General features: G+C 41.8%; 2 protein-coding genes across 3 annotated transcripts in view; both read right to left on the bottom strand.

Moving 5' to 3' along the window:
* The window catches only part of PIKFYVE (phosphoinositide kinase, FYVE-type zinc finger containing), a 143,185-nt gene that overhangs the window by 38,521 nt on the left and 79,658 nt on the right, over nt 1-25,006 (bottom strand). The window lies entirely within an intron of this gene.
* PTH2R (parathyroid hormone 2 receptor) overlaps nt 1-25,006 on the bottom strand; it is a 122,760-nt gene that overhangs the window by 86,574 nt on the left and 11,180 nt on the right. The window contains exons 2-3 of the mRNA XM_062579353.1: nt 23,369-23,508; nt 15,218-15,302 (exon numbers count right to left, since the gene is read on the bottom strand). The gene's annotated coding sequence lies outside the window, so the exon portion shown is untranslated. The remainder of the gene's footprint in view (nt 1-15,217; nt 15,303-23,368; nt 23,509-25,006) is intronic.

The following is a 25,006-nucleotide window of genomic DNA, read 5'->3' as shown; positions in this document are numbered from 1 at the left end:
ACTAAAACTCTGTCTCAAACACTTGCCCAAGTTCTTTTAATTCCTCAAACACTCCCTAGGGCCTCTGACACCAACAGCTTGCTTGGAGCAAACCCAAGCCTTTGCACGTGGCCTGAGGCAAACACCATCATAACATTGGCCACTGATGACGGCTCTGGCATCCCTGGATTTTGGGCTGCCTACAGCATTTAACTGATTTCTACAATGTCCACTGATCAGTTTCTACTGATTAGACACCACTTATTTACAGAGAAAGCTACTTTACTACTATAGCAGATGCTCCCAGTTCACTCAGCCAAGAGCCAATAAGATGATTAGCACCCTCATCCCTAGCACTTGGAGAAAGTACCCTTGTGCCACAGGTCTGAGGCCAGAGAATTGTAACTGGGAAAGCACACTACCTTGCCCTAAACAGGAGGGACTACTTGTCTTTTCAAGAGCAGCAGTCTTAAGCAGAACGTACTCAAACCGTTTGCAAAAAAACCAGGAAACACCACAGGGTTGTGGACTGCCCTTTTTGGAGGCAGAAGTAAGGAGGCTGGCATTACCATGGTCTAAGCTGCCACCCTGCCTGTGAGCCACAGCAACAGAAGATGGTATGTAAATAATGAGGCAGAACTGGGGGCAGCATATTGCCTAGATACATTACAGGGGACTGTGAGCCCCAAATACAGCTGGGATACCACTGCTCCATGACCAGTGCTGGTATAAAACACCCCCAAAATCATCTCAAAGAGTCAGAAGCAAGTGATGGATGCAATGAAGATGTTGCCAAAGAGTAAGGAGGACAACATTGTGTGGACATCCATAAACATGCTTTATACCAGCCAGCTTAGGTGCTGAAAGCCAGGTACCAGCAACAGCACAGAGCAGAGACATAAATTTGCCCTCCTTGCTGAGCTGTCTACATCTGTGACCACACTGCTAACTTTCCCTTGGGGGGGGGGGAAGTATAGTCTGTAATAAAACTAATCTTCTCATGCTGTCCTTGCATTTTAGCTAAAAGACTACCCAACTGCCATTAAACACATCACTGCTCACCTACATGAGTTCCCCAGGTGTCTGTGTGAGTCAGCAAGGCAGTAGAGGGAGAGAGAGGCATCAGGAGATTTCAGAGAGTAGGTTCAGCACAGCAGCACTTAGTCTGAAACCTGTTTTCTGACATAAGCCGCAACCATCTGATTGATTTAAGAGTTAGCATTCATCAACTGTTTGGGTATACCAAGAGGCTGCAACTGATAATGGGACTCAATTATGCCTGGCATCAGAGACAGGCACTCCCCACCAAGCTGCCTACTGTCCACAAATATTAAAAAAAGGATATCTTCTAGCCCCACGGAGTGATTTGCATTTCTCCCATGTTATCCAGAGAATCTGTAGTAGAATCTAAATGCAAACTCTAGCCCAGTACATTGGACACAACACTGTCTTTTCTCTTAGACACAAAACAAATGACTTTGCAAGGCAGAGCTCCCCAAGAAAGACCGCACTACCAACAGAACCTATGAACTTTCAAAACTTGTTAGGCTTTCCTGAACTTTGTTGGAACAGCCTCTTCTGACTCACTCAATTCACTTTAACATCCTTGAGTGATTTTAATAGAAATGAGCAGAGAAGTAAGGATGTGGGCTGGATATTGTTCAGCTTGACTTGGTCTGCTACAAATGAATTTATCAAAGTCTGGCGTTAAGAGGCAACAGAAGAGATTATTTTCTTTATTAAAAAGAAATTCAACTTTCTCTGAATTCCAGAAGACAAGAGGAGAAAATTGGCAGAGATATTCTTGTTTCAGATGCAATCCACCATCTTACTTGCATTAAAAGTTACCTGAGGAGACAGTATTTATCTGCAATTCAGAGATTCTCCTTGAGACCTGCAGCAAGCCTGTCAGAAAAACATGCTCAGAAAGAGAAACTCTCACCTTTCTTGCCCCATTATCCTGTTCTCCCCCAAATCCTATGAGATGGACTGCAGCATACAGGGATGTTGAGGAAACCACTCCTGGGGAACAATAAAGGTTTGCATAGCTTTCCTTCAAGCTTGTCCCTCAGCCACCACAACTGAACTCTCTTGCTTCCTCCTCAGGAAAAGCTCCTCTGGCCCTGGGTCTCCTGGCACACTGGGAGGCCTGCACTGCACCACTGCCCTGGGAAGCACTGGAGACAGCAAGGGTCCTTAGAGGCACAGTGCCCAGCCAAGAGCTCCACAGAGCATCCCCAGTTGCTGCAGTGTTGCTTGCTCCCAACAGCTGTGCTCTAGGCCAGCTGACATGACTCCCACAGCTTTACAGGAGATGGGAAACTGATTTTGGTTCCTTGACTTCCATTTTGAACCCTTGTAGTTCATTTTCTACCCTCTATAAGGGTTTCCCCTGAGCAGTATAAAAGCCCAGTATCAGATCACTGTATTCCAATTAAAGTGGAGAGAAATTTCAAAACAGCCCAAGGGAAGTTTCAGTGAACTATTAAGTATTTTCTGCAGGACTTCTTCCTCTAGCTACAACTACCTCATTTACACAGGAACTGCATCAGCTGTAACCTCAGAAAATCCTTTCTATGTCATCACAGTCACAGCATTTCCATTCCCAAGCAGCCCTTTTGCCTTCTCCTTGTGGCCACAATGACACCTCTTTCCTTGCCATCAGCAAATGTGTCTAAAAGCAAGCATGCTACCCCTCTACCTGATAAAACCCCAGCTCTGCTTAATCCAGACTTAACAGAGCTATAAAGGGCCAAGAAGCAGATATCTCAAAGCAAAAAGAAACTGAAACAGCCCTCAAAGGACTTTAATAGCTCTTTCAAACTAAACTGCATGCAATCTACTATTCTGGTGGATAAAGCCTTCTACATAGAGTGTTACACCCTTCGTAGACTATCCCACAATCAGGATAGTGTTCACCCCAGTCTTGTCATAAGATGCTCACAGTGTGACTACATTTCCAGTTCAGGATTTAAATTTCAAAGCTCTCCATAGTTTGCCTGAAAGCTGCATCACTCAGAGATTAAATACAGGTCGTGGGAGGGTAGGGTGGATTTTACTGCGTATGAAACAGCATGAGAAAAAATGTATTATAAATAGAGATATCTAATTTGAAAATAATAAGCTGGGGGTGGTACTAATGCCTTGGAACTCAATCTAATTTTAGGCATCCTCTTTGAACATCCACACTTCAGCAAATACTACAGGGAGGACCAGACAGAAAAACCAGACACAAGCAGCCTAGAATTCTGGAAAAGGAAAGACTCAAAGTTGCAGTACTACAAGCAAATGGGGCGGGGGGGAACAGATTATATATCTGATAGCCAAAAAAAAGAGGCTGACTTAGTGAAGAGAAAATATATAGAAAATCCTGGTATCTGGGAACATCTAAGACATCTTTGCACTTTGATACGTCTCTCATTTAGGTACAAAGCAATGAAAAATATTCTCCTAGTTAAACACAATCCTGCCAGAAAGCTTAATGGTACCAGTTCTTTTAGCAGAGGAGAGTCTTGTCTACAGACAGAGCCTCATGTCTTTGTGATTATTTATTTTCCACAGCCTTTGAAATAGCAATTGTTCCCTCTCCTGACTCAGCTGATTCCCACAAGGGAACACAGAGCCCTGTGGCTGTAGGCCAGGTCTTTCAGGGGGCATCTTGCACTCTGAGTGCAGTAGAGCTGTTGAGAGCCACACACAGTGCAGGGCAAACGAACAAGCGAAAATTCCAGGGTCATCTCGCATCTCACTTTTATTTCCAAAATACTTATGTCTTGTGAAGTCTTCCTTCCTGCAAAACTATAACTGCTGACTGAACTATTCGTTATATGCAAATATGCAATGAATTGAACTTGCCCTTTCCTTCTTGTTTGTAGTGATTTTTTTTTTGATCACTTGTTCATTAATTTCACTGCAAAGAGGACTTCTTCTGTTTTGATGAATGCATTTGGCACTATGTATCATACCAGCAAAACTGGAAGGATCAACAGAAACTTTGGTTGCTCAGACACATGCAAGTTACAAGTTAAAGCTTACTATTTTCAAGTTTTTTCAAACTGTATGTGTGTTGATAAGGGGAGGAGATGGGACCAGTAATATCCTCTTGCACAGCAATCTATAACCAAGATGAAAAAGTAGCAGTGTTCATCTTCTGTTTGATAACTATACTGCTGTGACTGGTGATAGATTTCAGATAAGAGGATGTGGTGGCTTTTGCAGTGAACAATAATCCACATAACCAGTTGCTTTGGCTGTTTTACCCTACAAGAAACGTGCCCCCATTTTTTGACATCGCTATGGTCTTGCCTTTGCATTCCACGGGTGCCAAGGACTAACTGCACATGGGCAGTCCTTGCAACCTGCTCTGCTACAGGCCACCCGGCTCCCGCCGACAGAGTCCACCTGAGGTGGAAGTGAAGCCCCGTGCTGCCTCCCTCTACCTGCACGAGGGAGTGAAGCACACATCCTTTCAAAAAAGGAACCACAGAATGGACCTTACTCTGTAGAAAGGTCTATAGTGGTTGATAAACCATCTCCTACCAAGCACTCAAGAACAAGCTGAGACACTTGTCTTTCTGGAGTTTGACAAACCACTGCAAAGCCAAAAGGCCATACATTGCCCAGAGAGGTGTTGTGGAGTCTCCTTCTCTGGGGATATTCAAGGCCGGCCTGGATGCAACCCTGTCTAACACACTCTAGGTGACCCTGCTTGAGCAGGAGGGTTGGACTAGATGATTTCGAGAGGTCCCTTCCAACCTCAACTATTTTGTGCGATTCTGTTATTTCACTGCAGTGCCCAGTTATTTCTCCATCACAGAAGGAGTTGTTTTCCCTTCCTACCTTTCTGCAGCATTTCTTCTTTTCTCCTGACTAGGAAAAATTAATGAGATAGGAAATAAATGAAATGATCTTCTCTGAGATCTCTTTTGGTCAGTGTTTTGGAACATATTTGTGAATCTTTAAAAGGTAATGACCCTGCTGGCCACTTTACTGCATAGATGAAGTGATGCAAAGCATAGTTTCCTAATTAGCTAACTTTAGTTTCCAGTTTTACAGGTGGTATTTAATGGTACAAGATGATTCCAAATCACTTTGTAGACTCATGTTCTGCTTTCTTCTATAAGATATTCAGTGGTTGAGAGTTACCTAGCTGATTGAAAAGGCTTTGACTTTTTTTTTCCAGTCCTTTCTGATGTACTGTATTAATAAGGCAGATGCTTTGACAAATTAAAGGCTGGCTTAACACACAGCTGTTATTTATTTACAGCTTTTAAAAAATGCTGCTCTAGTGGCTTCTGAGAAGAAATATTTTTCTCTCAATCAGTGCAGACAGATCAAACTGTAGATGCATCTTATTTTTGCAGCTTTACTGATTTCAACTGCTAGGAGAAGAGCAGCATATGCAGCAGGGAACACAATTACTTGATCAGTGAGACATTCCTGCAGAGTACTTTAACAAGCAGTGAGCTAGTCCCTTAGCTGGACGTCACTTTATTTAATTAGGGTTTTTGCTTTGCAGCCACAATTAGAGGCACTTCACTCTCAAGCTTCTATTAAACAGTACCAGTAAAAAAACCCCAGCAACAATAACAGAAAATAAGTAAAATAACAGCTGATGGAATACCAGATTCTTGTGGCATATGAATGTATGTGGATCAGGCACTCATTCCCCAGTGCACTCAGAAGTGAACATATTGAAAGTCATGTCTGACTGTGAAGTCAGAAAGGCTGGCTTTGGTAACCTAGCCTTCGACTAGCCCGTCATCCAGCAGAACATAACAGCTAACATTGCTCTCACCAATCTCAAGTGCCAGATGAACTACAGAAGCCTTTTCTAAAAGTCAGATGTACTTCTTAAAGTGAAGACTAACTGAAAGAGACTTCACCAGATCCTGAGCTCCACAAGGATAGCTCTAATGTTCATTGCCAACGTTTCAGGGTACTTTCCCTCCAAACATCACCCTCCATATACACCATGTCTACTGAATGATAAGATACCTCAGCAGTCTCTAATCACATGTGACATGATCCAAAACATGAGAATTCCAATCATCTAAGGTCCTGATTTTATTCTTAGGGATCAGTTCAATTTTGAGTCTTTAGAAGTTTACATCAGAGCTCCTGCAGCTTAAAGAACTTTTTGCTTTTACAAGTTATCAGCACAATACCAAAATAATTCATCACAGGTACAGAATTACCAAATTGCAGAAGTTAGAAGTTAGCCTCCTCTTATAGGAGGATGCTTTGAAAAGTACAAAGTAAAACTACACGAGTTGAGGAAACCATAATGCGTTGCGAAGCACCTGATTATGAACTCAGCTCTTTCTCTTACTGGGATCACTAAGATTAAGAAGTTAGCTAGAAGCAAGCAAAATGCTGGTACACAAACAGGAAAGGCCTAGAACATCACTGAATATTTTGTGTAGTGATGCAAATAGAATACTCCGGCTAATTACAAGCATAGCAGCAAATACCTGAATTAAATCTCTATTTGTTCTGAATAAAGACAATATCATCTTATGAGTCTGAGATAGACACATTAGAATCAGAAGCACTTTTCCCCCAGCAAAACTGAAGGAGGCCACATCCAGCCTGCTGCCTTAGGGAAAGCTTTTCATACATACAACAGGACACACCTGCCCAAGTAGGGCCTGTGGGTGTTACAAAAGGGAGACATTAATAACAAGCTGATGATGATCTCGCTGAGTTTTACAAACAATTGAAGGATGCTATTCTTGTTTATGGCTCGTAATAAGGCCAGGAATAAACAAATCTATGAGTCACAGAAGTAATAGTCTCCTAAAAGCTAGATTTTTGGGTATGGATGGAAAAATAGACGACTAATCCTTAAGCCAATTACGCCAGTACAGTTTTTCCTCTTACTCTCACTTACTACCTGGGTGTCTGAAGACTACTTTCAACTGTCTAAAAAAATAAGGCTTACGCAGTCATGCTGCAACATACAGGTCTGCCTGGATGCCATTCTAGTAACTGCCAATTTCCAACAAACTCGTCTCAGATCTCCAAGTTCCCACTTGTTTGCAAACAGAGAAAGAAAGAGGGACCACATAGATCCTCTGGAGGGAGAAGGGTACCCAGCTGACTCCGAAGTCAGAGAGTCCACACCAGCAAAAGAGGTTATCAATACTCCTAGGAGGAGCTTTACATCTTATCAGACAGCAGAGTATCCAGCTATAACACAGAGCCAAAAGAAATGAGGGTGACCAAACAAAATAGTGACTTAGTTCGTGAACACATAGCAGGGTAGCCACTGTAAGTGGAAGCTGTCCCTGAAATTATGAAAAACAAAGGAACGGATCTGTGAAAGGGCCAGATAAATACAATATGCTACCATTTATACTCTAAGAATGCAGTTACTTCTATTACAGCTACTTTTCTAAGAAAGCTATAGCAAAAATGTATTTGAGTTCTTTTTATTTTCTTGTTAGTGCCTTCATGCACTGCTTTTTAAACTTTTATCCTGCAACTGTATGGGACTCAAACATTTCTTTGTTTATTTTAAACGGAAGCCAAGAGAATTAGATTGCAGCAACTGGGAATTAAGAACTTCATCAGATGTGCCTGAGGACATCTGATGTGCATGCGAGTGTTTGTTTACAGGGACTGAATTCTCTATAAGACCGTCACTACTGGAATGTGCATGTCATACTGTGATTTTTAACAGAAAGTCAAATTAAAAATAGTTTATTTTGATTCCTATGACTCCAAATTATTTTCTGATTTGCCTACTTTGTACCTGTGAACTCATGTTTTACTTTTCATGTTATGATCTCCATACAGGTACTGTGGTTAGGACAGCCTGACCTATTAACAAGCCATTATAAAGGGATTAAATAAAAATATTTCTGATGTAATCCAACATGAAATGAAAACAAACTTAAAACTCATGAACGGAAAAAAGAAATACAAACTTCTCCTGTGCTCACCACAAGTAACATCTTCCTTTGTCACTATTTCAGTTGCTATGGCTTCACAGACAAAATAATTACCATCCATGACAGTCCAGATGTGCTTTATTCTAGGGCAAACATTGCTTACCAATGTCTTCTATGAGCTATGCTGATCCCAGGACAAGACACATAGCAGTACCTCGTGGATCCAGGTAAGAGCATTGAACATATCCATTTCCTTCATCTTTTCAGCAGCTCTAAAAGGCAGGTAAAGCATCGCGGTGATGCAACTGTGTAAGCTATAGCAGGAAAGAGTTTTTGTATGCGTTTGGTAACTGGATAGGCCTTTTATTTACCTCCGCTGCCTTGAGCATTAATCAGAGTGCTTGGAAAAAAATAAAAGTAGATTTGACACAGCAGAGAGAGAGGCTTGCTTGACTCATTAGTGCTCATTAGAACTACTGCTAATTGCTCTTTCTCAGCCTGTGACTTGATGGGACTGAAAGAGACGAAATGGCTTATACATGGACTGGTGTCTGCACACAACACAGGTAGAATTCAGGTCAATGAAAATTTGTGGCAATGCAGTTAACTCTGTAACCTACCTACCACAGGCAAACTAAGCAGAGGATTTGGACATGGGGAGGATAGAGTTATGGCCATGAGATCTCTAATCTCCTTCAAGATAGATCCACATTTATGGATCTATACACAGATATTTGCCACTCCCTATGGCATCAAAGAATAAGCAAAAGAGATTTAGATTTGTAACTGCCCAGTATAATGTGGTATTCCAGTCTATATATCTCCAGCAGTGCAAAAGATACTGTCTGAGCCTTGCTAAATATCTGACTCACAAAAAAAAAAAAGTGTGAAAGTGTGGATTATCTTGGCACCAGCTAAGAGCCAAAAAGGACAGAGTATGGAACATTCAAGTCTATTGCTAGCAAATCCCTATACGAGCCTCTCTGTCAGCAGATCACTTCTGAAAAGCAGAGCCCACCCCACATGACAAATAGTGTAGGAAGAAACATGCTGGAGTTTTCTGTGGTTAAAAACCTCTTAATTACACTGCAGGTGGTTGAAATGAATATAGAAGCTTTTTACTAGAACTGAAAAATTGTTTTTGAAGAACTAAATTAGATCAACAATTCTTTTGAAAGTTTGTTTTTTGTTCAAATGTAGGCTTTCTGAAAAGAAAACTCAGGGGACCTAACAATTGTTCCAAGCTTATGAGATCAGTTTCCTACAACAGAAGTCTCCAAATGTTCATTAGAGACCCAATTTTGCACCACTACAGGAAATACTGTCTGACTTTAATTGGTGCTGAAACACGGCCTAAACCATGCTACTGCTCCCACTGAACTTCTCAAGCACTTGAATGAACAGTGACTTTGACCCTTCTTCTCCCATTCTGTCATGACAGCTGTAATAACTCCCATCCATACCTGAGAGCTCTTCTTAAAAAGGCCAAAATCTCTGTGCATCAGACAAGCCACAGCTTCTGAAACTTGAATGTAAGGATAGAAAGCATAGATTCAAGGATCACAGTATTTGAAGAGTCTCCCATCCCTTTTAAAAGCAAGGTCCAAGATTTTATTTCTAAGATCACACAGCAGCTCTCTTAGTGATTCAGTGTCTCATTGCAAACAACATTAGCTTCCTATTACAGTTTACTTCCACCAAATGCTGCCCCATGTTTCTGAAAACATGCACTGTGGAACAGTGATATATTTCACTTCTTAAATAGCCTTGGGAGGAAAAAAAGCTCTCTGGTAGGAGGAGAATTGCGTGCTTCAGATTTTAAAGCACCACAGGTTCATTAAAATCCCAGAAGTGCATCCAACCACTGTGCAATTTCTGAGAATGAATAAGCCCTCCTCTTCTTTATTTAAGTGTGAAGAAAGCTCATTAGAAGGAAAAAGGAGAGTTCGCACACTGCTGGGCCACTGATGTTCATGACCGTCCCAGCAGTTCACTTTCCGGAACACTGTTCCCCAAATTACAGATATCTTCAGGAAATCCATTAAAGTGAGTATTTAAACTAATGCCCTTTGCTGGAGCCTGCTGCAGCACAGGGCACGTCGGAGATGTGCAGCACAGGCCGAGTGGAGCAGCAAAAGAGCCGCATCACGTCCTAGCACAGCCTGTGTGTTGCATTTGCCATCACCCCCAGTGACAGCAAACAACGCAGCCTCAAAGTCAGCAGCATGGTCCTCTACACTGGCCTTTTACCAAGACAACAGTCTGGAGTTTTAATCGCGTTGAAGGCTCCAAGAGACATTTTTAGCCACTAGTACTTCTTGGCCATCCAGCCTGTCCCTTTAATGACCTTTTCTGCTGCTTCAGTTTTCCTTCTGAAGTTAGAAGATACCCGCTATTAAACCAGAGAGCCACAGAGAAAGGTCTACTCTAACTAGTCTACTCTAACTAGTTTCTTTTTTTTTTCTTAAAAAACCAACCAAAAAAAAAAAAAACAAACAAAAAAACCACTTCTCTTCCCCTTTCTGGAAGCATAACAAATTTATTTACAGCACTCGCTTAATCCTCTCCTATCAGTTTTCTACAGTTCTCACCCAGAGCCAGCCCAGCCTGCAGCACTAGCTGTAAAATTTCTCACCTCTCCCAGGTCCATTCACCTTCAAATAATTAGCTCTAACTCTCAGCTTTAAATTCTCACAGTACTGTCAAAATACTTAGTTAGGTGGCACTCCAAAGGCAAAATGAAGTCCAAAGATGCATTGGCTAATCCCAACACATAAGGTTCGATATCTCTAAAATGACATAAAACAAACTGTGCAAGCTTATATACCCTGTTTGAAGACGACCGTCCTTTTAAATGGAAAACCCGGCAGGAGAAAGCAAACAATTGTTAGAAATTAAGTAATTGTATTTGCCAGCCAAATTAGAAAAATTCAATTTTCCATGAGGGAGAAAAAAAAAAAAAAGACATTTTGACAGCTGAAATGGTGATTTGTACTGAGTGCCTTAAAAACTGCCCACTCTCTAATTGCGTATTTAAAATACAGCTGAAATAACTGCTACCTTCACGTTAAGAAAAACAAGTTCCTCTATTTAAAATACTCTTTTCATTAACCCAAAGATATTTCTATTCTGCCCATATACTGTTCATAACTACTGTCACTACATTCAGATAACATTATCATTGTATATTACTTTTTATATGTAACATATACATGCTGAATTACTTGCTAGGAAGATACAATAATATATGATATTTCACTGTCTGATGCAAATCAGAAATAATTTTTTCCAGTCCACAATACTACAATATTTCCTTCCAAATTACAGGAAGTTTTAAAAGGAAATCTAATCCCTTACCTCCATGGCTACCAAGCAATACTGTGTCCTATAAAACAATGTATCCTGATTACTAAAGCTGCGAGATATACATTAAAAAAAAAAAGGCAGCAATCTTGTGATTACTGAACATGATTGTACTGGTAGAAGCACACAATCTTTGGAAACTGTTCTTTGGTGCCTGATTTCACATTAAGCAACCACTATTAGTTATTCTGTTGTATCCTATTATATCCACATAGTTTTAAAGGGCTTTTCAGGAAGTTGTTCACACAGGTGGAGCAGTTTTCAGGCAACATGCTGCACCATTTTAGAACCATCCTGAGCAGCTTCTACCATGAGACCTGAACCTGCCTGAATAGAGTGACTTTCTCCCTAACAAGGAAAGAAAGAGGATCCTTTAGAAAAGGGTCCCCCGATGAATTCCTCCTGGATGTTGCATCTACAAGATGATTAAACCCCCCTCCCCAATACCACCACCTGTATGGTGGGTGCACCTACCACCTATGGCCTCCTGCTCCCACTCAGGCTTGCAGTCACCCTCACACCTGAATGTTTGCAGAATCTCCCCAGAGCTTCACCTGGTGATAAGTAATTCATATAGTAAAAGCCAACCACTCAAGGCACTTAAAACAAAGTCAGTCTAGCTTGACAGTTATTAAAGCAGGTCAGAGTAAACTGCTCTGAATAAACCAAGCTGAATACACAACAGAATTAAGACATGCTCAAAAGCACTGTCTGCACACATTTCTCGTGTCCCTCCTGAAACTGTGATGTTCCCAGGGAAGTATTCATGGATAAGCTCGGCTACGGCACCTAATAACTGCTCTGCAGACAGACATGGGAAGGGTGGGCCAGCACTGCAGTCCTGCAAACAGTCTGGCAAGGGACTCTGTTCACTGCTGGAGTGAAAACCAGTCAGCACTGTCAGTGCTGCAAACCAGTCAGACAGGAAGGGCAGGTCACACATACCAGTCCTTTGCAGGACACCCCAGACTTCAGCCAGGTCTGCTATCTGCTCCAGTCCTGGCCTTGTATTCACCTGTAAAAACCTGTGCAACCTGTCTGCCAGGTCTTAGTCAGCAGCAGCAAAACTTGGGTGCAATGGTCACCAATGAAATGTCTACTGGAGACCCTACCTGCAGACCTGAGAAGGTTAAAATACATTCTCCTCGGCTTGAAAAAAAAAAACAGACAGACAGACAGACAAAGAAGCACACCCACAAACATGAATCAGTTACTTATTCAACAAAGAGAAAAGAAAACTGCACTCAAGCAGACAAGGCACCTTGCAATGCCCAGCTCGCGATGGCAGTTGTGTCATTAGGGTTTCAGGGCTCTCTCTCCAGCTACACTGCTGCCTCCCTCTCACAGGAGCGCTGCACTCGCCTTAGCTTGTTAAAGCTTGCTGGGCAGCAGGTGTCACTGGAGCTGTGCAAGCTGAGCAGCTCAGCTCCGTCCTGCTAGCTGCTCCCGCTACCCCTGCCAGCGTGCTCTTGTCGTTTCAGCCCTCACCCAGCACGCATACAGAACAGAACGAAACGCAGCCCTCCAACACACAGGAGGGTATTAAACCCAGCTTCTTCTCCCAGCTCAGGAGCCACTTGCACCTCTGAGCACCAGTTTTTGCGCTGTGACAATCGATTGCCTCCCAGGAAGGGGGCCGCTTGCCTCGGCTCTACTTGAAGCTGGCTTAGGTGGCCATACACAATTACAGCTCTCCCCTGTGAAAGGCAGTTCACTAGAGCGAACAAACACGTAAGAAAGTGCTCAAGCTGGTCATGGCATGTGTATGATCAACTACAGGCCAAAGAATCACTTCTGCAGCTCAACCCAAGACAGAAGGACAGTGTGTGCGCTCTCAAAGGGGCACATCAGAGAAGCATTTCTCTCGTGCTCTCCTGGTGAGATACTTTGGCCTGACTGCAGTTGGCAGTGCAGAGATTTTCACCCCTGCCAGTATTTAAAGACTGAAGCCTCAAAGTTTGGAGGTGGAGCTGTAATAAGATGTTTATCAGCTTCCAAACTACAGACCCTTCGAAACAGAAACACAGCCTTCAACATCCGGAAAGCAGGCAACATAGCCTCCTGGTTTCCTCCAGGTAAAATTTGTCATCATGTCAAAATAACTTCTGCTATCATCTAGGCATTAATTTAGCCAGTGCAACTCAGTGTTACTATTCATTGCTAGCTCTCAGTTCCTAAGCAAATGAACTACAATTTGACCCAAGGGTTCCCATTACAACAGAACAAGATGGTCATCCCTCCTCAAGTCTTGCAACATCAGCATACAAGACACAGTCTAAAAAAATCTGGGATATAAAGTCATTCTCCCTGCAGGTAATTTAAAATGCACAGGGGTTAATCATTTAAATAGCCAGTTTCATACTCCTAACTTCACAGCCCTTTCTCAGGTAAATATATGATCAACAATAAAACCACAGAACACTGCCCATGTGTCAACAGAAGTACCTTTGGGACTAATGTTATCTCCATGAGATGCATGACTTTGTAATAGGAAATTATTTTCCAGTAGAAAAAACATGGATTTCTGTTGCGCTGAGTGAAAGCTGTGCACCAAGGGCAAATCTGAAGTATCCCTGACTGCGGGAAAGCCAGGAGGGCTGCCCTTCCCTGCATTCAGCCCGTGGCCCCATAGTCACATCTCTCAGCACAAGTATCTCGTAAGATAGCCCCAAAACCTGGCTCCCCCGCTCCACCCACCAAGTTATTTCAACTAACTCTGTTGGCATGAATATCAGTGGCATGGACCAATGATCAGTATTAAGATTAACCTGAGGAAAAGGAGAGCTATTCTTAATTGAGATCATTGTACTGATCCAGCCCATTTAGGTGACCTCAGCAGCCAAGGCTATGACGTTCTTTGGCTGGCTTTCCTAGGAGGACAGCTTATCCTTCCTCAGCTTCAGCTCCTTCTGCCTTCCCATTAATGGCATTAATGAGAAATAATCAAAGGAGCATAGCTCACAGGTTAAAAAAGAAAAAGGAGCTCTATCTTTAAATCAACACTAGGCATCTTTCTAAAAGAGCTGGTGTAGCTCAGGCAGAAGCTGTGAAGGTACTAGAAAAATCATTGGTTCTCTGGCTTGTGTTGTCCTAGAGGCTGGACTGAATGTGATTTCTCATCTTTGTGAACTAGGAGTAAGCGACACTGTTAAGCTCTGCTTCACCTTTAGGCAGGCAGAGGAGAGAAACAAATCCTTCTCTCCTTAGAAAAGATTCATCCATAAACAGGCTGACTGTCTAATTTGTTTAAAATATTGGAATCAAATACTGGCACTTCCAATTACTGCAGTGGTTATTAAGAAAACTCAATACAAATAAACAATATATTTCACGTCACCACTGTTTCTAATACCTGATATACAAACAAATAATTACAATCAAAGGAAAAAAAATGTAACTGAAAGGATGATTAAGAATTTTGGTTGGAGAAAAAAAAAAAGTCATTCAACTCAGTAGATATCAAAACCACAAGAGACATCTGCCTCCAGGTAATTATGCAAACTAACTAAAAACCAGCCTGCTTATTGACTATATTATGTCAGAGGTTTCAAACAACCTAATTGAAAACAAATCATGCAGTAACTTTCTAGGGAAGTGATCAGCAAGAGCTGCAAACAAAAAGAGAAAATAAAGGAAACAAAAGAAACTATGCACAGACAGGTCTGTGAGCCCCTGTGCCTGTGAACTCCTACGGGGCACCATGAGAGCCACCCTCTCCTGAACTCCTCTGCAGCCCACCTGCTCCTGTGCACTTCCAACTCTGTCCCACAAAAGACCTTTTATGTTTTCCACAAGCTGCCCTGATCTTCAGGAACACCGATGTAACATAACATATAAAATAAAGTAATAAAAACCAGAGACAGCACAAAGAACGCCCATAACGCAGGAATGACACCTTTTGACCTTCTCCAAATGAGTGGGGGTACAGTTCAGCGATGGGGTATCACGGGTATCGGTGCAAATCACAACACATTTCTCACCTCCATGTGAGTCAGTAGCTCCTAGCACCCAGCAGGCCTCTGTGTACTCAGTACTGTGTTGCAGCTCCAAATGCCCCACTAGAACCTGTGAATGTGAAACCATCCAAAGGCAAATACAAGAGACTGAAATTAGTTAGAATTCTACAATAATCTTTTTTTTTTCCTTTCTCCATATTGTCATGCTGAGATGCAAAACTCCTCTCTCAGCTACTCTGTCAAGTACCACCCTCCCCCGTACCCTCCCCCCCAACCAAGGACTAGCTTCATATTCAGATGTTACAGCTAATGGTGTCACTCTCCTAGCAGGCAGCCTGGCTGTCATTAATACTGGCTCCAAGCTTCTCTCCACAGGGCTGTCAGAAAGCAGCCTCCTATTAAAAACTCTTCATATCAGTGTTTGTTTTTCGAGCTCCAGCCTGACAGCTCAATTCAGCTGTCAGGGAATTTCGCATCCAGCCATGCAATTTAAAGCCTGGCCCTGGAAGCTATGAACGTACTGAGACCGGAGGTGTGTGGAGCCTCTCAGATAGCAGGGAATTCCTTTCAAAGTCTGATGGTTATGGTCTTCCAACACTTGCAACAGCCCTAAAACCCACAAGTGAAGTCAGAGATGAGGGCAAGGATGGCAAAAATGACATCTCAGTTCTTTTTCAGTCTCTGTGACATTGAGACATCATTTCATTTCTCTGTCCTCTCCCACTGTTTAGCTAAGAGCTGACACCGCCTCTCTTTCTACTGTAGTTATGTAGTACTTCACCCAGTGCAGTCTCTAAATGCCACAGGTGGCTCCTTATGCAGATTCAGCCTTTGCTTTCAGAGTTCTTTAAGCAGTTTGTATGCTACACATTAAAAAAAAATGTATTTTTAATTCTTATTTTACACTTAATTATAAGCAGTCTCTTTGGCTGTCTTACAAGTTCTGACTTTCACTTTTATGACTTAGCAGCAGCCAAAGCTGGGAAAATAACTGACAGTTCAGTTATACAAACACTGGATACAATTTGTCTCACATTTATGGTTCACTAGCAACCACATTCTTTAAAATGTGCGCTTCATTTAGACTGTTTTCATAAACCACTTGCCTGCGGTGAGTTACAGCACAAGTTTTAATTTTGAAGACAACATGTTGCATTCAGATTTATTTTGAATGTACTGTCACTAATTTCACCATATCCCCTGGGACTTCTCTTGCTAAAGCGATCCCATTAAATAATGCTTCATACCATAATGCCCAGCATCCACAGACACTGAATTCTGTGTTAGCCGGGTTTTTTTTAATCATTTAATGTTTTTTGTTTTTAAGTTTCATAGGACTACATTCATGGCTTCTTTCTAAAGGTCTGAGAGCCCCCAGTTTTAACATGTTATTAACTCTGTTTATCTGCTTCCTCCAGATGAAATAAAAATTGGAATTCACTTATCCCCAAACCTCTTCAATTTGCTTTAACAAGCTATTCCACATTATAGAAAGGATCTAGTAGCTCGATTTTCTTTAATCACATGGGCAGAAGTTATATAAGTCATATTTACCTTTTTCTATACCCCAGCTCCACCCAGCACAGTTCTTTGGATCTGAAGGCTGAGACCAAGATGATCAAACTGCACCAGATATATCTGATAGAGGGTTAAACTTCCATTTCCTGGGAATTCCAAGATTTTGAAAAATAAATACTTCTTTTGGGGAGTGCAGAGCTTCCAGAAAAAGGGGAAGCTGAAGTAAAGAAAAAGTTGGTAGGTTTCCTGCAGAGCATCACCCCTAAGAGCACCTGACCACAGCAACCCAAACAGTGAGATTGCTAGCCCAGTTGTGGCTCCCAAAGTTTGCCAAGACCCAGGCTCCTCTCTTGGCTCCAGGCCTCAGCAGGCAGGATCTTGCTTCTGCTCTGCTGGAGATGCATCAAACATACGTCTGTACAAGACAGTCCATTTTGACAAACTGATTTTCCTTCTAACAAAACATTTTCTACCAGGAGGTTCCCAGTCAGCTCTGACAGTCCCTCCTACATGCCTAATACAAACCCAGAAGCCTAAAATCTCCAAGAACAACAGTGAACCCAGGAGTCCCGGAACTCGAAGGTTTAGGAAAAGGCACCCCACAAGGCTACTAAATCCCCACAGCCCTCAAAACACCCCGACAGGAACCGGCCAAACTCCCCCAGCAGCCAGACACTCAGCCAGATCCTACCATAGTTAATCCGCCTGGTACTTTTGTGCAGGATGTTCTAGTTTCAAGAAGTCAGTGCTTTCTGACCTAAGTGATTTCTCTGAAAAATTTCAGAACAGACCTAAGCTTACTTCTGCAGCGTGGCTTCTCTTTACCAAAATGAGACAGTTGACAGTCCTTCCCTGCTTCTATATCTATTCCCCAGATTCTGGATTTAACAGCAAACAAATCTTCCTACATCAAATGCTTATTGGCCTGCTTATTGTAGCTGAGTCTGCTTTACTTTGCTATTTGCTAGCTTACAATAATACCTCCAGATTTCAAGCTATACACAGCAAGTAAAACATACCCACTCTGTATATCATACACAATATGCAAGAGGAAAGTTTTTTCACAGTGAATTTGAGGACAGTAGTTCAATGGATTCTGAAAAATGATTACAGAAATAATCTTTCTTTGATCACTTAACTGCAGTGGAGATTAAAAGGTTGCATACTGTAGTCTCAGTTAATATCAGATCTGGCCATCTCTATTTTTATTTATTAAAAAAGAGAGAGATCTCCATTTAGAAACATAAATTATATCAGTGATGTCTGAATGTAGCACACTGATTATGGTGAATGATCATCCCCCAAAATATTCAGAATTACATAGGAACATCTAATTAACTCTGGATTAATATATGGAAGATTAATTTGATTATCTATTTCATATAGCCCAAATCTTCATTGTACATATCAAACTGTTGAGCTTATAAACAAGGAAAATGAAAACACAACGATGAATTTTACAGTTGGCTTCAGCGTGGCTTTGTAGGTTTTTTTGCAAGTCATTAGACCAAAAAACACCCCTAAACCCAACAACAAGCACAATTACTGACTTGTGCATTAGGCCCAGCATCCTGGCTAGACTCCAAGTCAAGTAATTGCTTCTGTACCTATTAATTTCATCCCATGATTTCAACAGAAGAGATTAATTTCTTCCCCTAAACTGATTACGTTGTGTCCCTTTGTGCACAATGTGCAGCTATTTTGCCTCAGAGACGGATACAACAAAGCAATAGACTGAACTATGCATGCAGAACATGTAGCATTAGCCCCCAGGACATAGCAGTAAGAGCTAAATCCTCCACTGGCATCTGTTTTGCATTTACCACCTTAAGCCTAGATATGTGGTGAGGAGACCAGAGGTTTCTCTAAGGCTTGTACTCTCAGTATCAAGGCTACGATGGAAACCTTCCCTACTGCCCCAGGACGGCGTACAGCTGGTAGATTATCTGTGAACACTTCTAAATGAAATCCAAGTTGAAATCGCTCCAGTGTGGCTCCTGGGAAGCATTCTCACTCCCTGGAAGAGCCCTGTTGTGAGCGCACAGATGGTGTGTTCATACTGCCAGAGTCGTCCCTTCACCACTCTCGAGAACACCTCAGCCCAAAATGGCAACGTTGAACAGAGAAGTTTCGACAACAGCAGGATATCCTCTAACTCCACTGCAGAAAACAGAGGACGAGGGAAGACAACACAACACCCTCAGCTGCCCAAGGCACCTCACTCCTCTGCAGCTTGAGCTACGTCTTCTTTTGATTCCATTGCCGCAGACACTCCCACTGCCAAAAGCTGCTGATTGCCAAGTATTGCAACAGCAGTCAGTTGTGTCGTGGAACCTATAGAAACACCACTCACTGACATTTCTGTTCCCCTTTGCCTGAGAAAGTCAGAAAATCCTCCCTGAGCCTATGACTTACTTAAGGAAGGAATGCTTTTTGAACGGCTTCTGAGAACATCATACGTGGACGGCGGATGGGGGGCACATGCTCTGCCCTACCTGAGCTCTCTGTCAAAGGCGCATCTACCCAGCAGTGCTCCCTCACCTTTTATCTATAGCTAAAGCAATTTTTTTTCAGCCATCAAGAATAGCTTCTGTAATTACCAGGTATTACACTACAACAAAACAAACATCTACAAACTGTATTATACTCTGCAGTACAGCTTAGTCCAGGAAATAGTTTGACCAGTAAGCTGGTGAGGGAGGGGGCTTATTATCAAATGTATTTCAAGCACCCAGTTGACTTTGGACAGAGGAAGGGAGGAGGCCGCCCTTAACTAGACCTGCCTGTGAATGTAACCTTCCTTGGACACTTACACTGGATGGTTTCTCCTGGTTCCTAATTTCTTTCCGCTTACTTTGTAGGTTTCTCCAGAAATAGCACAAGGTTTGCTCTGGGCACTGGCAGCTGATACATACTGGCATTTTGAGGTGATATATTTAAGGCAGGCTTCTTTCCCTTGGAAGGGCTGGACAGTCTCCTGGACTTCACTCATTCACTTGGTCTCTCTCAAGCTGCCATCTTTGGGAAATGGGGCTTATTTTCTCCCCCGTAGCCATGGGAGCAGCCTGCTTCCCCTTCGCCTGTGGAAGGAACCCTGCACGCCTGCAGTTACAGAGATCTTCACAGGATGACAGAAAACAGGGCTCAACACAGCTGCCTTTCTACCTTTCAAACAGGATCAACAGGATTCAAATTGTTCCTCTTAGAGGCCAGTCTACTTTCTTTTTAGCTTTCCCCTCCCACAGATAAAGGGCCCACATTTCCCCAAGGCAGCCTATTCCAGGGCTTCACTCTCCTCATGGCTACAATTTTTTATTTTCGAATGTCAGACTTTGATCTCTGTCACTGTACATCAAACCTCAGCCACATTTCCCAGCCTTAGCCTTCCCATTAGAGCCTCCATCCATTCGCAGAAGCAGGTATGACACACTAGTTCTTATTTAGAAATATTAAATACAGCTTAGACAGAGTGCCACCCATGGGCAGCACAAACAGCTCAGGCACTAGAAGAAAGGCCCAGAGACACTGTGCAATCTCTATCTGTGGAAATGTTCACAGCTTGCCTGGATACAGCCTGAGCAACCTAATCTTTGAGTTGGATTGGACTTCAGTATCTAAAAAATCATCTCAACTGCAACAGCAAACATCTCTTCAATCTTTACAGCTTGAGCAGGCTCTAGTTTGTTTCCCATTAAAACCATTTGTTGTACACTGGAATATGATGTTCTACAAATGCAGAATGAGGGCCATACGTAGCAGGGATGCATTCACTTAAATTTCTACTTTGCAAAAAGCTCCTTTTAAAACAATGGAAAATTCAGCATTTAATACAAAACATTTTTGTGGAAACAGAAATGTAGAATTCATTCTATCCCAAACCACTGATCTGTTGAACATTTGACTTTTCTGTAACTGACAACCTTTCAAATACATACCTAACTACTTATCCTGAAAAAAGCACAATGCTGTTTAATAACAGTTTAAGATGCAGCAAGACACCAAAAGAAGTCTCCTGACATCTTGCTATTTCCATATAGCTTACAAATAGAGTTGCTAAAAATCGTAGCTAAAACTATTTTTCATTGGCAAATGCTGATTTGATTAAGTTTATAATTTTCAAATAAAAGTTTCTGGTTTAATAGCCTCATCTTCTGGAAACAAATATTTTGATAAATGTGTTTCAGAATGGGGAGTCATTTGAAAACAAATTTGCATTAGAAAACAAAAATGCAAACCAATCAGAATGAAAAGAAATTTTCTTGACTCTTTTTTTCCAAACAGAATTGAATTGCTCAACTTTAGTCTTGTTTTTTTTTCAGAATCTCCAGACTTTCAATGAAAAGGATCAAGACTGTGGCTTTGTAACATTCCATCAGGTCCTCCATTTCCTGTGGAGGACACAAGGCCGGGGCATAGCCCAGTTTGCTGAAGCAGCCTTTAGTACATAAAACCAGTATAATTAGTATTAGTGATCTGAGAACATCAAGGCAGAAGAAGATGCAGCAGTCAGGAGCACTGATCTCTGTTACAAGCACATGATGCTATCAGGAATGGTTTGGAACTCTTCCCACTTTCATGTATCAATGCAAGAGAAATTGCATTTGATGCTTTTGGTTTTTGGCCCTTTTGTAACTCTTCAGCACACAGAGCTAAAAAAAAAAAATGCTTTAAGTGGGGGAAAAACCCCAAAACCTATGGGATTCATGTTTGATGTTTAGGTGTCCTTTCCTTCACTTGCCCTCAGTGATAGCAGAGCATAAAGTTGTCTGGCAAAAGTCAGAGTGCCCAGGAACTCTATGAAAGGATTTTTTTTTTCCACTTAATCAACTCATCCTCCCTTTTCTTGATTTTTTTGCTTGCTGCAGCTTCTGAAAAGATGGCAGAATGCAGAGTAACATCAAAATGGCCAGAGAGGTGACTTCTTGTCTTATACTTGCAAGACCAAAGTAAAGATCAGAAGAAAACCTAAGAGAAAGGGTGAGGGGAGGGGGAAGAAATCAGCCACAATAATCAGGAACATTCAATCCAGCCATGAGGGGGAATCTTCAGCCTCTTGAGATAGACAAGAAACTGCTCCCCAGAGAAGAGACCCACGTGCACTGGGTGGTAAGGCTGAAGAGGACAAAGGTTACATTTCCATTTTCTTTAGCTTTGTATCACCTGCCCTCAACTGTGGGTGAGTAAGACCAGGCTAGGTTGAGGAGAGGAGAATACTAAAACCTCCCTCTAGTTCCCACAAAAAGGAAAGCAAATTAAAGCCAGCTTTTTGATGAAATGTAAAACAGAAAACAAAACATTTGTTTTAAAATAACAAATTAAAACAATATTTTAAATAAAAAGATCGGAGCAGTTTACAGTTAAAGAAACAGCAAGAGAAATATGGCAATTATTTCCTCCAGAAATTAAAACAAAAAGCAACAACTCTTCCCCCTGCCATCCTTTTTCAGTGACCACAGAGAATGAGCAGTTAAACTGGGGATCAGCACATTCTTCTTCCATAGTATATGGAGAGGATTGCCCTAAATCCCAGTTCAGTTACATTAGATAATTATTTACAGTTCAAGGCTTATTTTGAGGGAAGGAGGAATTTTTTACAAGAAGCCTATTGACTATGTAACATTGTTACACAAGGAAACCTAGTCGTGTTTCCAGCCTACTGCTTTTTAGCATGTTCCAAAGCAATTGCATTCTTTAAAAACTGAATTAAATGTTACTGTCAAAGGTTTATTTCTATTGCATGTCCCTTTCAGCATCCTCAAAAAGAAAAGGCTTCATTAAATCCCTGCAACCTGATCCCTCCCCAAATGTATTCTTTCGTGTCATTAAATCTTCCCATACTCATTGCATAATCCATACAGCCCAAGTGCTTTTCCCTAATAGATTATGATTGAACATATACACACCTCGAGTAAAGGTGATATACTTTCCATTTTCCTGCCTGAGTCATTACCGTCCTCAGCAGACAGGACGCTGGAAATAAAATCTATTTTAAATAAATAAATAAAAATACCCCCTCCAAGTCCTTTCATTCACAGTCTGCTACTTATCACCAAAGTTTTCAGCTAAAACCTTTTGCAACTATTCCCAAGTATCTTTTTGCTGTTCTTCAGTTTACACCCACTTCCCAATGCATATCTTCTATATATGAATTTCCAAAGCACTTCATCATGAATAAACTGAGGTAATCAGAAAAGGAAAAGCAAAGGGAAGGGGCACATTGTCCTGACGATGAGGGCATTGGGATGCAGTGCTCTGCTGTGTACGCACACGCGCGTGTGTGTGTGTCAGTGTGTACGTATTAGTTTTTCATTTAGAATATGAAATTTTTTTTATATGTTTTTTTTAAAATGTTTTTTTTTTAAAATGATTTTTTTTAAAATGATTTTTCCTTTACAAGCCTTTCAATATACTGAAGGAAAAGGTTACCTTAAAGACCTACAAATTAAGTTTAATGGCAATGAAACGCTGCTTTCTATTTACAGGACTTATTTTTTCTCTTCAATACGGAGTACATTGATCATATTGCATTTTTATCTATTTCCATAAGTGAAGTTACCTCATATTTAAAGTCATTGAGAAAGAATTTCTAAATATTGCCCCTACAGTAACATGTGCTTGTGAGCATGTTTCATTGATGTATTGGTAAGTTCTTCTAACCTTTGAGACCAGGCTTGAGTATCCATCATCTGATTTATCCATGGGCACAATCTTCTGAACAGATCTTTCACCTGCTGCATCAAGGGGTCTTTAACCAAATGAACTTGTAAATGTAAGATCTTCAATGCCAAGGATAAAAGCTGAAATACAAAGAATGCATTTTTTTTCCTTCTGTATTTCTGAAAATTATCCTTCATCACACAGTAGTTGGATAAATCCAGTCAAAATTTCCCTCAAAAAAACTAAGGGAACTCAGTCTAATTTTTTTCCTGGCAGTGGGCAATTCCTCTATACACATGCGTGCACACACACTTTTTCCATAGAAGATTTGAGGAATACTAGAAATCGTAACTGAACATATCTGGCCAAATCTACAGGCTTTACAAAGGTGAATACCACTTTACAATCTAGACAGTAGACCTACAATGACTGCATCCATCAACCTCATCCTAAAAACCCATGTTAAATGGACCAGCCTCTCCCTGCTCACCTGAGGAACAGCTCAGACAAGCTGCAGCAGCAGATGTTGTCTCACTAGTAATCACGGGCCAGCCTGCTGCCCAGAGCGTCAGTAAAACAAGCATGAAATGGCCAGACTTAAGATATTTAGGGTGCTAGTGGTTTCTCTCTAAAGAAGCTCTGTGAGCTCAATGTTGCTAAAGCCAAAGCAGTCATAAAAACCAGACTCCAGAGAAACAAGCTGACAGGGAGAGATTCCCAGCGGATTTTAGCGTTCAGAATGGTTGCTGAAGGAGTTGTGATGTGGTGGTTATGTCACAATTTTGTGTGGAGTTGGTTCTTAAGACCATAACCCATATGCAACTAAACACATACATATCCACAGCTAGGTACTAAAATGGAAAAGTTTCCATTTCAGAAAAGCAAATCAGTCTCTAAATCATCCAGCTGGCCTTCACTCTAAACCAAACTAAATTAATCGGTGTCCTCCTTCACCTCCTATTCAGCAGTCCATTGCTAGGAAATCCATCCACGTGATATGAAACTGAGCCTCCCAACAGTACTAAGGTGGTGGGTACCTCTCATGGGGCTTATGCCCCAGTTCCTCAGCTGAGAGCCATGCGCACTGTCACCTGAATTGCTGCAGCAGTTTGGCACACTGCTTGAAACTTGAAAAGTCCGGGGAATCTAAGCAGGAAAAAGCCTTCCAAACTGAAGAATTGCATGTCCGCTCTGTAAAGCAAAACTCACAGCATCCCACACATCCTCTCCAGAGAGGAGTCTTGCACAGGGACCCCCTATGCCCAACTCCATAGGACACACTCTGCATGCCACTTTCCCAGCCGCAGAGCCACACTCCTCAACAGCCAGCACTGCTTTGCAGCACACCATACTGCAGGGCAACAGTGCTCAGCAGCAAGAGCAGAGCCAGCTTTCCCACGAAGACTGACTTCCACTCCGACGAAGTGGCCAGATTTTCCAGAGTGCTCAGCACGCAGGAGCTCCCATTAAGAACAGAGCTCAGCACTTCAGGAAATGTTTGAAAACTCAGCCTTACAGTTTGCTGTAGACACTTTTGTTCCACAGTGGGCTTCCCTCTCAAGCATACTCGTTTTGCCCTCTGACACTGCTTCTGGCCCCCGCATTTTACTTTCCATTGTATTTCTTCAGGTTGATGGC

Source organism: Rhea pennata, chromosome 6, assembly GCF_028389875.1.
Source record: "Rhea pennata isolate bPtePen1 chromosome 6, bPtePen1.pri, whole genome shotgun sequence".
NCBI lineage: Eukaryota > Metazoa > Chordata > Aves > Rheiformes > Rheidae > Rhea > Rhea pennata.
The sequence above is the reverse complement of the archived record's forward strand: the minus strand, read 5'-3'. Positions and strand labels throughout refer to the sequence as shown.